The sequence below is a fragment of the Carcharhinus amblyrhynchos genome, chromosome 9 (genome assembly GCF_965287045.1).
Source record: "Carcharhinus amblyrhynchos chromosome 9, sCarAmb.v2.hapA, whole genome shotgun sequence".
In the NCBI taxonomy this organism is placed as follows: domain Eukaryota; kingdom Metazoa; phylum Chordata; class Chondrichthyes; order Carcharhiniformes; family Carcharhinidae; genus Carcharhinus; species Carcharhinus amblyrhynchos.
In genome coordinates, this window is record NC_137332.1 from 66,887,830 (window position 1) to 66,894,807 (window position 6,978).

A 6,978-nucleotide genomic window follows, 5' to 3' on the forward strand; every position below is an offset into this window, starting at 1 on the left:
TTATACTTCTCCCCCCTCACCCTTAGATCATGACCTCTCGTAATTGTACCCAGTCTAGGGAGCAGTCTCTCACTATTGACTCTATCTATTCCCTTCAGTATCTTATATACCTGAAGTGTTCCCATGCATCTACTATCCTGATACTTCTAGGTGATAGAAGTTGCGGGTTTAGAAAGTATTGTAGAAGGAGCACTGGTGAGTTGATGCCATATATCTTGAAGCTGCATGCTGTCACTGTGTGTCAGTGGTGGAGGGATTGAATGTTTATGGTGGTAGGTGGATTGTCCTTGATGGTGTCGAGATTGTTGAGTGTTCTTGGAGCTGCACTCATTCAAAGAACAAAGAACAAAGTAAATTACAGCACAGGAACAGGCCCTTCGGGCACTCCAAGCATGCACCGACCATGCTGTCCGACTTAACTAAAACCTCCTACCCTTCCGCGGACCATATCCCTCTATTCCCACCTCATTTTTAAACCTTGCCCTTTGCACCTTAAACCTATGCCCCCTAGTAATTTACTCTTCCATTTTGGGAAAAAGCTTCTGACTATCCACTCTGTCCATGCCTCTCAAATCTTGTAGACTTCTATCAGGTCTCTCCTCAACCTCCATCGCTCCAGTGAGAACAGACCAAGTTTCTCCAACCTCTCCTCATAACTAATGTCCTCTATAGGCAACATCCTGGTAAATCTTTTCTGTACCCTCTCCAAAACCTGCACGTTCTTCTGGTAGTGTGGCAACCAGAATTGAACACTATATTCCAAGTTCTATAAAGCTGCAACATGACTTGCCAATTTTTAAACTCAATATTCTGGCCAATGAAGGCAAGCATGCCATATACCTTCTTGACTGCCTTCTCCACCTGCATTGCTACTTTCAGTGACCTGTGTACCTGTACGCTCATATCCCTTTGCCTATCAATACTCTTAAGGGTTCTGCCATTTACTGTATATTTCCTATCTTTGTTAGACTTTCCAAACTGCATTACCTCACATTTGTCCGGATTAAATTCTATCAGTTATCTCTCCGCCCAAGTCTCCAACTGATCTATATCCTGTTGTATCTCTGGTGCTCATCACTATCCGCAAATCCACCAACCTTTGTGTCATCTGCAAACTTACTAATCAATCCAGTTACATTTTCCTCCAAATCATTTATATATATATATTACAAACAGGAAAGGTCCTAGCACTGATCACTGAGGAACGCCACTTGTCACAGCCCTCCATTCAGAAATGCACCTTTCCACTGCTACCCTCTGTCTTCTTTGACTGAGCCAGTTTTGTATCCGTCTTGCCAGCTCACCTCTGATCACATGCGACTTCACCTTCTGCACCAGTCTGCCATGGGGGATCTTGTTAAAGGCCTTATTGAAGTCCATGTAGACAACATCCACTGCCCTACCCTCATCAATCATCTTCGTCACTTCCTGAAAAAACTCAAACAATTTTGTGAAACACGACCTCCCCTTATCAAAACCATGTTGCCTCTCACTAATACGTCCACTTATTTCCATGTGGGAATAAATCGGGTCTCGAAGAATCCTTTCCAATTGTTTCCCTACAGGCTCTCTGGCCTGTAATTATCTGGATTATTCTTGCTACCCTTGTTAAACAAAAGAACAACATTGGCTATTCTCAATCCTCTGGGACCTCCCCTGTAGCTGTATTGAAGAGTTCAGCCAAGTGGCTCTGGTGAAAATCAAACGGAGTGAGCAGATTATTGTTATGTAAATGCCGCTAAATTGTACTGTTAACAATACCTTGCACTCATGATTCCCCATTCAGTGTCTTTCCGCAAGGCGGAATGGAAAATCAGGCATGGCTTTCGACTGGCTTACGAGCAGGACGGTGCAATCAAAATGTTCTTAGGGAATTACACCAACTGTTGGTTCCTCTTCTCTTGGTAGACTCTCTGGTGTAGGCTGGGGAATGGTCCCAGCTAAAAACTGTAGATGATTCCAATCCTAGTGAAATGAAGACAAGATTAGAGGTACAGCCTTGCTGGGGTGGAGATTCCACCACCCCAGAGATGAGCTGAGGTTCCCCAAAAGCAGAGAAACCTATATGAGTAACTCACCTGTTCGCTTTTTGTAATGAGAAACTACATTAAATGAAAAGGGTGAGGGAGAAATAAACCAAAAACAGGATCATTTTTTACCAGAATTAATAAATTAGTTATTTAATAAAGAAGGAGAGGAATATATGGTCAACGTGCTAACTTCAGAGTGTCTCCAGCAGCAGTCTGCATTCAGGGTGATGCTTCGCATGTGTACCAGAATGGAACACATGCACTCCAGCTTTTATGGCACAAAAACATCATTCCTGACTGGGCTGTGTACCATTTTATTTCAGGAATTATTGTAACATAAGCATGGGCCAAAATAACACAGGACCTGCCCTCACGCATGAATTGTGCTGTGTAATATCCATGTATGTGAACACAGCTACTAAGGCTTTAAGGGGGGACACCACTTTAGCAATGTGGGTGGGTTAAGGAATTAACTGCCACCCATTCTGATGAACATTGTATATATGGCAGATGCTATAGTCAAGACTTGGTGGATCTTGGGGTCACTCTTTCCTGTGTAGACCAATGTTGCAAATTCCTTTTCACATTTACATTTAATCCAGATTATATTTGTTAATTGTTTGAATTTATAGGTGAAAGCTCAGCTGAATGGGAACAGGTGCAAGCTATAAAACTCTGTGTTACACTGTTCTATTAATGCAACACAAAGAAACATGCACTGGAGAATGTGTTGGATGGCAAGGCTTCCTGCCCTGTTGCTTGTAGGGTCCATGCTGATCACTGAGCACCCCAGATATTAAATGATCTGAGGAGGGTTAATTGTCACATAAAGGATTAATTTACATGGAATCAGGGTAATTTATGAGCTAGGAAAGAGGATTGGCTAACCAATAGAAAGCAGAGAGTCAGGATAAATGGGTCTTTATCTGGTTGACAAGATATCCCTAGTGGGATTTGGTCCTTGGGTTCCAACTATTTACAATGCAACTACATCCTTTCTCAGGTAAGAAGACCAAAGCTGTACACAATATTCTATGTGCAGTTTCACTAATGCTTTGTGCATTACCAACAACACTTCACTACTTTTATATTCCATTCCTTTAGCACTGAATGTCAAGATTCCATTTGCATTCCTTAATATTAAAGTTTATTTATTAGCATCACAAGTAGGCTTGTATTAACACTGCAATGAAGTTACTGTGAAAAAGCCCTAGTCTCCACATTCTGGCACCTGCTCGGGTTCACTAAGGGAGAATTTAACATGGTCAATGCAGCTAACCAGCACATCCTTTGGACTGTGGGAGGAAACCAGAGCACCTGGCAGAAACTCATGCAGACACAGGGAGAATGTGCAGACTCCACACAGACAGTGAGCCAAGCCAGGAATCGAATCCAAATTCCTGTTGCCGTGAGACAGCAGTGCTAATCAATGTGCCACCATGTTACTTTATCTGTGTATTAATTCTTGGCGATTCATGCACACAAACACACAAATCCTTCTGCACTGAAGCAGGGATAGTAGGCACCATAGCAAAATTTGCAGGTGATACTAAAATGGATAGGATAATAAGTTGCGATAATCAAATAAGAAATTTACAAATAGATATGGATAGGTTAAGTGTATGGGGCAAAATTTGTCAGATGGAGTTTATGATGGATAAGTGTGAGGTTATCGATTTTGATAGGAAAAATGCTAAGGCAAATTACGATCTAAATGGAGAGAAACTTTGGAGTGCTTCGATGTAGAGGGATTTGATTTGATTCATTATTGTTATATGTATTAACATACAGTGAAAAGTATTGTTTCTTGTTACTACAGAGACAAAGCACACCTGTTCATAGAGAAGGAAGTGAGAAAGTGCAGAATATAGTGTTAAGATGTAGAGAAAGATCAAGTTAATGCAAGGTAAGTCCATTCAAAAGTCTAACAGCAGCAGGGAAAAAGCTATTCTTGAGTCAGGTGGTACATGATCTCAGATTTTTGCATCTTTTTCCCAATGGAAGAAGGTGGAAGAGAGAATACCTGGGGTGCGTGGAGTCCTTAATTATGCTGGCTGCTTTGCCAAGGCAGTGGGAAATGTAGACAGAGTCAATGGATGGGAGGTAGGTTTGCGTGATAGATTGGGCTACATTCATGACTTTTTGTAGTTCCTTGCTGTCTCGGGCAGAGCAGAAGCCATACCAAGCTGTGATACAACCAGAAAGAATGCTTTCTATGGTGCATCTGTAAAAGTTAGTGAGAGTAGTAGCTGACATGCCAAATTTCCTTAGTCTTCTGAGAAAGTAGAGGTGTTGGTGTGATCTGGGTGTCCTTGTGCATGAACTGCAAAAAACTAGTATGTGGGTGCAGCAGGTTTTAAGGAAGGCAAACAGAATCTTGGCATTTGTTGCTAAAAGTAGTGAAGTGTTGATGCTAGAGTACAAAGTATTAGTGACACTGCTGTTCGAATATTGTGAACAGTTTTGCTCCCCTTACTTGAGGAGAGATATAGTTGCATTGGAGACAGTCAGAGGAGGTTCGTTAAATTGATTCCAGAGATAAGGGGTTTGTTTTAAGACAAGAAATTGGGCCGTTTAGGCCTATAATCCCTGGAGTTTACAAATGAGAGAACTAATCAAAGTATACCAGATGATAAAGGGGATTGACAAAGTAGACATGGAGAGGCCATTTTCTCTTGTGGGGCAATCTAGAATAAAATGTTCTAGAGATGGTTTTAGGATAAGGGGTGGCGATGAACATTGTCGGAGAATACAGCGCGATATAGATAGACTGGAAAATTGGGTGGAGAAATGGCAGATGGAATTTAATCTAGATAAATGCAAAGTGATGCATTTTGGTAGGATTAAATGGCAGAACCATCAAAAGTAAAGACGCACAGAGGGACCTAGGTGTGCAAGTCCATACATCCCTGAAGGTGGCAACACAGGTAGAGAAGGTGGTGAAGAAGGCATATGGCATGCTTGCCTTTATAGGAAGGGGTATAGAGTATAAAAATTGGCGTCTGATGTACAGCTGTATAGAACGTTGGTTAGGCCACATTTGGAGTACTGCATCCAGTTCTGGTCGCTGCACTACCAAAAGGGCGTGGAGGCTTTGGAACGAGTGCAGAGAAGGTTTACCAGGATGCTGCCTGGTATGGTGGGTCTTAGCTATGAGGAGAGATTGGGTAAACTGGGGTTGTTCTCCCTGGAAAGACAGAGAATGAGGGGAGAATTAATAGAGGTGTATAAAATTATGAGGGGTATGGATAGGGTGAACAGTGGGAGGGTTTTTCCCAGGTCGGAGGTGACAAACACGAGGGGTCACTGGTTCAAAGTGAGGGGGGTGACGTTTAACTCAGATATCAGAGGGACATATTTTACACAGAGGGTGGTAGGGGCCTGGAATGTACTGCCTAGGAGGGTTGTGGAGGCAGACATGCTGGGATCAGTTAAGACTTATCTGGATAGTCACATGAGCAGACTGGGAATGGAGGGATATAGAAAAATGGTCTAGTTGGAACAATGAGCAGTGCAGGCTTGGAGGGCTGAAGGGCCTGTTTCCTGTGCTGTATTGTATTGTTCTTCGTTCTTTGATTTAAAACAGAGATGAGAGAAATTTCTCTTAATTTCTCTTAAAAGGTCATGAGTCTGTGGATTCACTATCCCAAAACGTGATGGATGTTGGGACATTGAGTAAATTTAAGGGAGAGGTGGACAGATTTTTAATAAGTGTTTTTGAAGGGCTGAATGGGCAGGAAAGTGGAGTTGAGGCTGAGATTTCCGATGCTGGGGCTGGGACTATTTCCTTTGACAACTTGTTGCATTGTAGAACTTGCCTTGGAAAGAAAGATTGTTGATGCGCTTCTTGGAAACACATGGGGTGGGATATTAAGGCCTCACTAATCCCAAAACCGTAAAATCCCACTTGAAGTCAACGGGCCTGTCCGCCCCTTGCCTGCTACGATTCCTGTAGTGGGCAGAGTGGTAAAATTCTGGCCATGGTCTTTGTTGTTTGTGTGGACAGTTACCATGTTTTGCCGTGGCAGGAGGGCACAGGATATTGTCAATTCCCATCAGTCCATTCCATATTTTACGGAACACAGTCAGTCTATCCTTCTCCATCCTTGCTGAAGTGATTCCCATTCCAAATCGCTGATCAAAGATGTGAAACTGGTGAATTTTTCATACTGTTTCATGCAGAATCGTGCAGTATATCTTTGGATCACTTAGCCTTACTTACATCTTTCCTAACACACAGTTTGAATTGGACAAACAAATGTTTGGCAAGCTCTAACTCGTAAGATTTGTGTTGCTATACCAAAGATTCCTCCTCAAAAATCCAAGAACAGTTGAGGGAGGTGCCTCCCTGTTCCCCTCTGGTGCCCGAGCAGGGTGACCTGCAAGTTTGCCCCTCTGCATCTGAACTCCCCCGGCGGTGCCAAAATAGAGGCTGGAATGCTGGGATAGCTGGTCTAGGCCTTACCCACCCCACATAATGCTTGCAGGATTACAGGGAAAGGGCAGGAAGAGTGGAATTAGCTGCGCTGCTCATAGAGAGAGCTGGCGCAGACATGACTGCTGAATAGTCTCTTTCTGTGCTTTAATCATTCTATGATTGGTTGATTCAACATTGGGATTAGGAAGAGAAGTGGGCAAAGTGTGAATTTCAGCCATGGACCTCAGGAACTGGAAGGGAAATAATGCTCCAGTGAAAGTGTCCATGCACTAAGTGAATCATTCATTGAGAGGAAGATAAAGAGAAGATGAAAAAATTTGCACGGAAGTAATGGCAGCAAACAAGGAGGGACTTATATAAGGAAGAGAAAAAGGCCAGCGTAAAGACTAAAAGAAAATCAAATATAATAATGAATGCTGTTGCATAAGTCTATTTTAGACTCTATAGGTTCATTTTAGCTGAGTTACTGGTTGTAAAAGAGAGAAAGATTTGGGGTGGAATTTTCTCAAA